Genomic DNA, 8665 nt, shown 5'->3' with positions numbered 1-8665 from the left:
TTTTTTTTAAAAAGAGAGAAATCAAATAGTATCAAAAATGAAAAAGGAGATTCCCAGAATGGAAGATGAAATAAAAGAACATGTGAGAAGCTAATTTGTACAATTACATGCCAATTAAATTGCAAACAGATGAAAGGGCTAAATGCTTATAAACATAAAATACTAGCGGAACAGAGCAACAAATAACAAATAGGATATTTAAATAACCCAAATCTCAGATAAAAGAAATTGAAAAAATTATAAAGAAATTACAGCGACAAAAAAACTGGACTAAATAGATTTACAAGCTAATCCTAACGAGAGCTCAAAAATGACTACATCCAGGATTTTATAAAATGTTTGCAAAAAATGGCAGAGGACCCACCAAAATCAAATGCTACAAATATGATCCTGACCAGACAAAATATAAAAGAAAAACTAGAATTCAATAATCCTTATGACTATCACAACAAAAAATGCTAAATAAGAATAGTAACAAAGAGGTTACAACAATATTAAAAGATTATATACTATGATTGGCTTGGATTTATACCAGGAGTGGAGGGTTCGATGTTAGGAAAGCTTAAAACACAACAGACTATATTAATAACAAAAATTATTTTAAAATCATAGGATTATGTCAATAGATGAAGAAAAAACTTTTTTAAAAAATGAATTATTCCTGTTAAAGACATAAAAAAGGATAAGAAGAATGGAACTTTCCTTAATATGGTAAATAGTATCTATCTAAAATCAAGAGGGCTACCATTTGGCATAGTGCATAGAGTACCAGACCTGGAGCCAGACTCATCTTCCTGAGTTCAAATCTGGTCTCAGATTCTTACTAGCTGTTGACCCTGAGCAAGTCACTTCATCCCATTTGCCTCAGTTTTCTCATCTGTAGAATGAGCTGGAAAAGGAAATGGCAAACCTCTCCAGTGTCTTTGCCAAGAAAACCCCAAATGGAGTCATGAAGAAACGACCGATCAACCACAAAAAGCCAAGAGCCAACGTTATATGTAATGGAGAAATGCTAGAATCCTTTCCAATAAGACTGGGTGCAGAGTAGCGATGCTATTACAATCATTATTGCTTCACATAGTGTCATCCACGCTAGCTATAACAATAATGTATGAAAAAAGAATTAGAGGAACAAAATAGAGCAAAAATACAGTAGATGTGTGACTGTGGGCAAACATTGTTCCTCCAGGGAGTTCAGTTGTTAAATATGTATCAGCACATCCAAGTCAATCTTTATTCTGAAAGGCAGAGGTGACAGGGGACCGCCTTCCAGGCAAAAGGGACAGTCTGAGAACAGACATGGAAGGAAAGACTCTAACACAGGTCCTGAACTCCTTGGGAAAGGAAGAAGAAATAACTCGATCTGGTATTCCATGAGACAGCCTTTCCCACAATTGAAGACAATTTTCGTTCTCTCCAACTCTGCTTGTCTCCCCTCCCCCACCCTATCCCATTCCAACTCTCCTCCTCTTCATGCTAAATATCCCAAATTCATTCAGTTGGTCCTCATATAGCATGACCAAAAGGTTCTTCACAGTCTTGGTCACCTGCCTCTTCAGAAAGACAATGGATGCTTACCAGGGTCTTTCCTAAAATGTGGTGCCCAGGAATCATTACAATACTTCAGATATGATCTGACCAGGACAGAATACAGCGTAACTCTCACCTCCCTTAGTCCCGGACATTTTGCTTCTCTTAGGTCAGTCTAGAATCAGATGAATGCTATTGACTAGCATAGCACTGTGTTGACAAATAGGAAGTTTGAAAGTCCCTAAAATCTCCAGATAGCCTTTCCCTCTTCCAGCTGTTACAGCTTTTCTGGCAGTCAAATTCAGTAGGTTCCAAAAGACCAAACCAATGGACCATTCTAATTCTGATTTTTCCAGTCCATCCTTTCTAATGTCACAGTTAGTTTTGAGATTTCAGTCACTCTATACCTATCAATCTGACTGAAACAAAAGTAATGAAAGGTGATATTGACAGTGAGCCAATAAAGCATTTCTTAAGTGTTTACTATATGCCAGGCACTGTGTTAAGTGCTGGGGATACAAAAAGAAGCGAAAGACAATTCCTGCCCTCAAAGAGCTCACAGTCTAGTGGGGGAGACGATAAGCAAACAAATACGTACAAAAAAGCCATATACAGGAAATATATATGTATGACATATGCATATATGTAGGAAATATATAGGAATATATCATAATATACAATAATAACATAGAAAATATATGTGTGTATGTGTGTGTATTTGTGTGTATGAAATAAACAGAGAAGCAGGACTATGGAGAAACACACACTGCTGATGACATTGTGAACTGGAGAAATGTTTTGGAAAGCCATCTGGCAAGAGAATTCAGTATCATAAAATTGGCTTTGCCCTTTGACCCAGTGATCCCACTATCAGGAATTCCACTGGCTATAGCCCAAGGACAGAAGTTGAAGGAGAAAAAAGGAACAATTTGTACAAATGTTCTCAGTTCTGTTACATGAGAAGTCTCAGGGGATATGCTGGCTGCCTTCTAGTACTGTGGAAGAGGGACTGGACCTATTCTGTTTGGCTCCTGAGAGACCTGCAAAGGTCAGTGGCTGAGCCCAAAGGAGTTAGTCACTAACGATGGAATTTCAGGTATCCATGGGGGAGGGATGGGAGGGCAGAGAGAAATTGCTGGAGGACTTCACTTCATACCAATCCAGCCTTCTCCCTACCCCCTCTGTCCGTGCCCTTTCAGATGAGCCATTTGTTAGGATTGGAACAGTACCCCAGAAAGAGCCCTGGGCTGCGAATGAAGAGAACAGTTCTATTCCCAGTCCTGACTCTGTTTTCCTGGGTAACTTTAGGAAAGGTTCTTCACCTGTGTTTCCTCCTCTATACAATATGGAATTACACTAAATGGTCTCTAAGATCTCTTCTGACCCAGACAGTGATTATTTTTCTTACCTAAGATTGTGTCCATCTGAGCTACTTCCCTCAATCCAAGGATCTCACACTCTGTCAGTCTGTGCTTTTAAAACCAGAGTTCAGCATCACACATCAAAGATGGTGGTAGCATAGCTAGATTGACAGAGAACGGAATGTTAGTGAATGGCCAGGTCAGTGCAGGTCCACATGAACAGAGGGGTCTGATAAGCGAATGTCATCTACGATTGTACTGAGAGGCACAGTGTGCCTCCCCAGGGTAGGGAGGTGTTCTGCCTTGTTCAGACCACATCTGTGATGTGTTTATTTCAGGACGCTGCATTCTTAGAAGGATGATGCTTAGCTGAAGAATGTCCAGAGGGGTGTGACCACATTGGTAGGGTCCATGAAGATCACTGAAGAAAGTGGAGATGCTTAGCTTAGATAAAGGAAGACATGAAGAGGAGGAAGAGGGAGAGGACATATATGATAGCTGTCTTCAAGTACTGAAAGATAGAGGGATTCGATTGATTCTTCTTGGTTTCAGAAGGATGAATAGGTAGAAGTTACAGAATGGCAGATTCTGGCTGTCTACGTGGCAATGATGAGGGCTAGAAGGGGGAGGGGGTACAGGAATGCCAAGATTGGAACTCCCTGCATGGGTCCTCTGGAGAAGAATTCACAGACTCAAGCATCCTTGAGGTCAAGGTAAAGATTTATTGTTATGCTTTTCAGCGGGCAAGACTTCTTAGGGAACCTGCAACCTTAGAGGGGTACAGGGAAAGTAAATAGGATATTCTGCAGCAAAACATGTGCCAACATGAGGTGATTCAGGGTGGGATTAGGGAGTGGTTAGTTCTTAAAGGAACATGCACTTTTGGAATCTGCTGCACAGGTATTTTACCCATCAACAACACAGAGTTCATTGGGAAACAGCCCAAGATGGGGCTACATGGAGGTGTGGTTTGGGGTCTGAAACATCCCTAAGTCAACTAACAGTCAGGGCTGACTGAGAAATACCCCATCAGTGTCTTGTTAGACAAGATCAATGTAAAGGAGCAGACACACGTCTAAGTCTAGGATACATGTGATTGGTCAGTGAGGAGTAAGTATCTCTGTGATCTAGGACACAGGGAGTTCAGCCAACTGGTCCAAATTAATAAATTCTATGGGAGCAGCTGGCTACCGTATCAGGAAAGGAGATAGAGGTTGTTGCTGGGGCAGGCTGTGTCCTTGGGCTGGGGAGGAACTGCCTGGGATAGTGTTTTGAGGCTAGGGAGAAATGGGATTTTTAAACAGAAATGTGACTTTGGAATTGGGGCCCAAGCACATGCACCCAAGCACTCCATTAGCAATATGTCCATAGAAGGCAAATAGTTAAAATAACAGAAAGTAGCAAGAGCCATAGTAACAAGCATTTATAAGCTTTTTTTATCTCTTTGGGATGTATGTTTGTCCTTCGTTGCCGAAGAAGACCATGCCATCAGAGAAACAATGACATGACTTGCACTTGACTTTGTTTTGAGTGAGGGAGGGCTGTGCAGGTCACCAACCTCCCTTCTCCTCCAGAGCCATCTGAATCCAGTGACCAGATATTCATCAGGATGACTGGAGATGACCCAGGATGAGGCAATTGGGTTAAGTGACTTACCCAAGGTCACACAGCTAGTGAGTGTCAAGTGTCTGAGGTGAGATTTGAACTTATGTCCTCCTGACTGCTGCACTGGTGCTCTCTCCATTGCATCACCTAGCTGCCCCATATCTCTTTGGGATATAGACCTAGTAGTGGTATTGCTGGGTCAAAGGGTATGCAGAGTTTTAGGGTTTGTTGGGTGTACTCCAAATTGTTCTCCAGAATGGTTGGACTAGGTTATAAATCCACCAATAGCGCATTAGTATCTCAGTTTTTCCACATCTCCTACAGCATTTGTCATTTTCCTTTTCTACCATGTTAGCCAATCTGATAGGTGTGAGGTATGGGGTAGTATCTCAGAGGTGTTTACATTTGTATTTCTCTAATCAGCGGTGATTTAGAGCATTTTTTTCATGTGACTGTTGATAGCTTTGATTTCTCCTTCTGAAAACTGTCTATTCATATCCTTTGACTATTTATCAACCACCTAGAATGGATTGCATAGGGAGAGACTCTGTGCCTTAACTAAACAGCCAAGGTCAGAAGAGATAAGGACCTGAACTAGAATGGTTGTAGTTTGAGTAAAGAAAAGAACAGATGAGAGAGAAATTCTATGAACAAAAACTGGCAAGTGATTGTATGTGGATCCAGTGTGGGGTGAATGAAGAGCTGTGAACCTGGTGACTAGAAAAATGATCTACCCTTCACAGAAAAAGGGTGGGGGACTAATCCTCTCCTGGGCAGGGGTGATCCCAGAAAGTGAAGGATCATGAATTTTCTTTTGGCATGTTGAGTTTTTAAATGTCAGTGGGACATCTGTTTTTGTTGAGTTTTATTTCAGTCATATCTGACTGTTCATGACCTCTTTCAGTGTTTCTTGGCAAGATACTGCAATGGTTTGCCCTTTCCTTCTCCAGATCATTTTACAGATGAGGAAACTGAAGCAAATGGGGTTGAGTGACTTGCCCAGGGTCACACAGTTAATAAGTATCTGAGGCTGGATCTGAGTTTAGGAAGAGGAGTCTACATGATGGGCAGTTGGTGATGGTGGCCTATGTAATCTCTTTCTTTCCTTCTTTCTCTTTCTTTCTTTTCGAGGCAGCTAGGTGGTGCAGTGGATAGAGTACCAGTGCAGGAGTCAGGAGGACCTGAGTTCAAATCTCACCTCACATACTTGCCATTCACTAGCTGTGTGACCTTGGGCAAGTCACTTAACCCAATTGCCTCATCCTGGGTCCTCTCCAGTCATCCTGATGAATATCTGGTCACTGGATTCAGACGGCTCTGGAGGAGAAGTGAGGCTGGTGACCTGCACAGCCCTCCCTCACTCAAAACAAAATCAAGTGCAAGTCATGTCATTATTTCTCTGAGTCATGGTCTTCTTCAGCAATGAAGGACAAACACACACCCATCAACCAGGGAATAGCCCTTATTCTTATAAATTTGACTCAGTTTCCTATATTTGAGAAATGAGGCTTTTATCCATTTTCTGCCTTCCTTTTAATCTTGCCTGTGTTTGGTTTTGTCTGTAGAAAACCTTTTTAATTTCATGTAATCAACATGATCCATTTTACATCCTGTGACATAAGGCGGGAGGCCCATACGTGTTGTACTTTACACATATTTTCAGACTCTTTCAATGTATTGATCATATATGTTGATTTTTTTCCTCTTCTTGTTAATTTTGTTTTTGTTGAAAAGCTCTCTACCAGGGAAACTATGGCAGTATTTAAAAAAACAAAATACATAAATGAAAATATTTTAAAATGAAAACAATAAACAAAAAAATGTGACTAAGAAGATATCAGACTACTTTTCCGTGTCTTTATAGAATGGCCTACACATTCATTGAGGACATCCTTGATGAAAGAATGAGAAACGAATAAATAAAAATGGAACGAGCAGGTCCTGCCAAATGATCTTCCACAGTAGACCGCAACTTCATATCTAACTGAGAGACACAGAGAAAACAAAATGCCCTCGTACGGATTTCTTGTTGACTCTAAAGCTCTTGGTTCAGTCAGACAGAATGCCACTTTGATGGCTCTCTTCCAACAAGTGTCTACCATGCATGGGGCAAATTCACGGAAAGTTCCTTGAAAGCTAATGACAGAGATAACTTGGGAAACAGACCTTTCAGGCTCACAAGGACAGCTGCCACAAAAGAACCAGCAGGTGCCAAGGGTGCCAATACAGCTTCTCCCAGTTAAGTCCCTCTGTCCTAATTGCCATGTGAAGATTATCATGATAACCTCCACTCCCAGGGAAGAACCATAGAACCATAACCTTCCTCTCCCCCTAACAAGAATCCCATCTTGTCATGTTAAGAGCTGCAGCCAAGAAGGCAAGAAGGAAGCTGGGAACTGCTTCCTTCTTTAAAGGATCCCCTGAGTGTCTCTGACTCAGCAGCCAATCAGGGGATTTTCAGTAGCTAATGCATACATGGCTAGAAGCTGGTCCCCAAAGTTCCCTAAAGCAAGCTAAAATGGTGATTGTGGATGCTGAGGCAGAAGAATCAGTGAGCAGGGTTAAGGGCCCCATTACACACTTGCAGTGAACCCTCAGAAAACAATGACCTGGCTAGTGATTAAAGGGGAGTACCTCAAGTATGCCTCCCTCTTCTATAATCCCTGGTCCCACCACCCTATTGACCCCGACTCCAGAGGCATGTGCACCTTCACATCTCACTTCTTGTTCAGGCATTGAAATAGAATCAGTACTGCAATGCTTCTCGACAACTGACAATCCACTTCTCTATGGCTCCACTCAAGACTCTGTCATTCTGCCTTGAAGCTTGCCTAGGCTGAAATTTCCTTCCCTGAGGACCCCACCTGGCTCCCTTATATTTATCCATGTTGATGCCATTCCACTGTTCCTGCCTACCATGCCATTTTGAACCTCATTTCTTATTAACAAACTATCTTAGATCGGAACCCTTCCCCCACTTTTCCCATCATTTCCATGTCAAACCAGCAAAATCCAGTAAGAGATAGAAAGCCAAATTCCATTTAAAATAACTACAAACAGTATAAAATAGTGATCTACCTGCCGAGATATAACCAGGAACTATATGAACACAATTATAAAACATTCTTTACACAAATTTAGACATCTAAATAATAGGAAAACTATTAATTACTCATGGATTATGCTAATCCAAAATAATAAAACACCAACATGGCCTCAATTAATTTGCTTATTCAAAGCCCTATCAATCCAACTACCACCATAGATCACTTTATAGAATTTTAATAACAAAATTTATCTGGAGAAAAAAAAAGTCAAGAATGTGAACAGAATTAATGAAAAACAAGTGTTAAGGAAAGAGATCTAGAAATACAGATTTCAAACTATCCTACAAAGTAGTAATCATCAAAACAATTTGGTACAAGATAAGAAAAGGAGAGGTTGCTTAATTGAAAAAATTAAATTCACAATATGCAAAAGCAGAGGAGCATGGTAGTGTAATGTTTGGTAAACTTAAAGATCCCAAGTATTTGGGCAAGAACTTTATATTCAATAAAAACTGTTGGGAAAACTGGAAAACACTGTGGCAGAAACTAAATATAGACCTACTTCAAATGAGTACATGATTTAGGGATAAAGTAACATCAGAGAAGCATAGATCACAGATCTACCTATAGGAGAAGAAGAGTTCATAGCCAAACAAGAGAAAGAAAGATTCATAGGAGGTAAAATGAACAATTTTAATCATATAAAATTAAAAAGTTATTGCATGAATGAAATTAATTCTGCTAAGATTGGGAGAGAAACAGGCAAATAGGAAAAAAAATCTTTGTGGAGAGTTTTTCTGATAAAAGTCTCATTTCTAAGACAAAGAATGGATTCAGTTTTATAAGAATAAGAGCCATTCCCCAGAAGATAAATGGTCAAAGGATACTGAGAAGATTAAATTGATTCTGTATCATTTTTATTGATGCTACTTGTAGTTCATTGATTTTGCCCTATAACTACTTAAGTCATAGTTCTCTGTCTCTGAACTTAGTTTAGAATTCAGCTGATGAGTAGTCGGTTGTTTAGAAATTCAGATCTCTTGCTAATCACTATACTATTCTTGCCTCAAGGAATTCTGCTATCTTTGGGGAAATAGGGTGGACACTAGAGAGTTGGAGCTT

General features: G+C 40.2%; 1 long non-coding RNA gene across 1 annotated transcript; it reads left to right on the top strand.

Moving 5' to 3' along the window:
* The first annotated feature begins 762 nt into the window (after nt 1–762).
* On the top strand, nt 763–8463 carry LOC140530257 (uncharacterized). Its single transcript, XR_011975879.1, has 2 exons — nt 763–3604; nt 6361–8463. It is a non-coding gene; the product is annotated as an uncharacterized lncRNA (long non-coding RNA).
* Nucleotides 8464–8665: the final 202 nt, after the last annotated feature.

Source organism: Notamacropus eugenii, chromosome 1, assembly GCF_028372415.1.
Source record: "Notamacropus eugenii isolate mMacEug1 chromosome 1, mMacEug1.pri_v2, whole genome shotgun sequence".
Taxonomy (NCBI): Eukaryota; Metazoa; Chordata; class Mammalia; order Diprotodontia; family Macropodidae; genus Notamacropus; species Notamacropus eugenii.
This window is presented reverse-complemented; position numbering and strand designations above follow the sequence as displayed.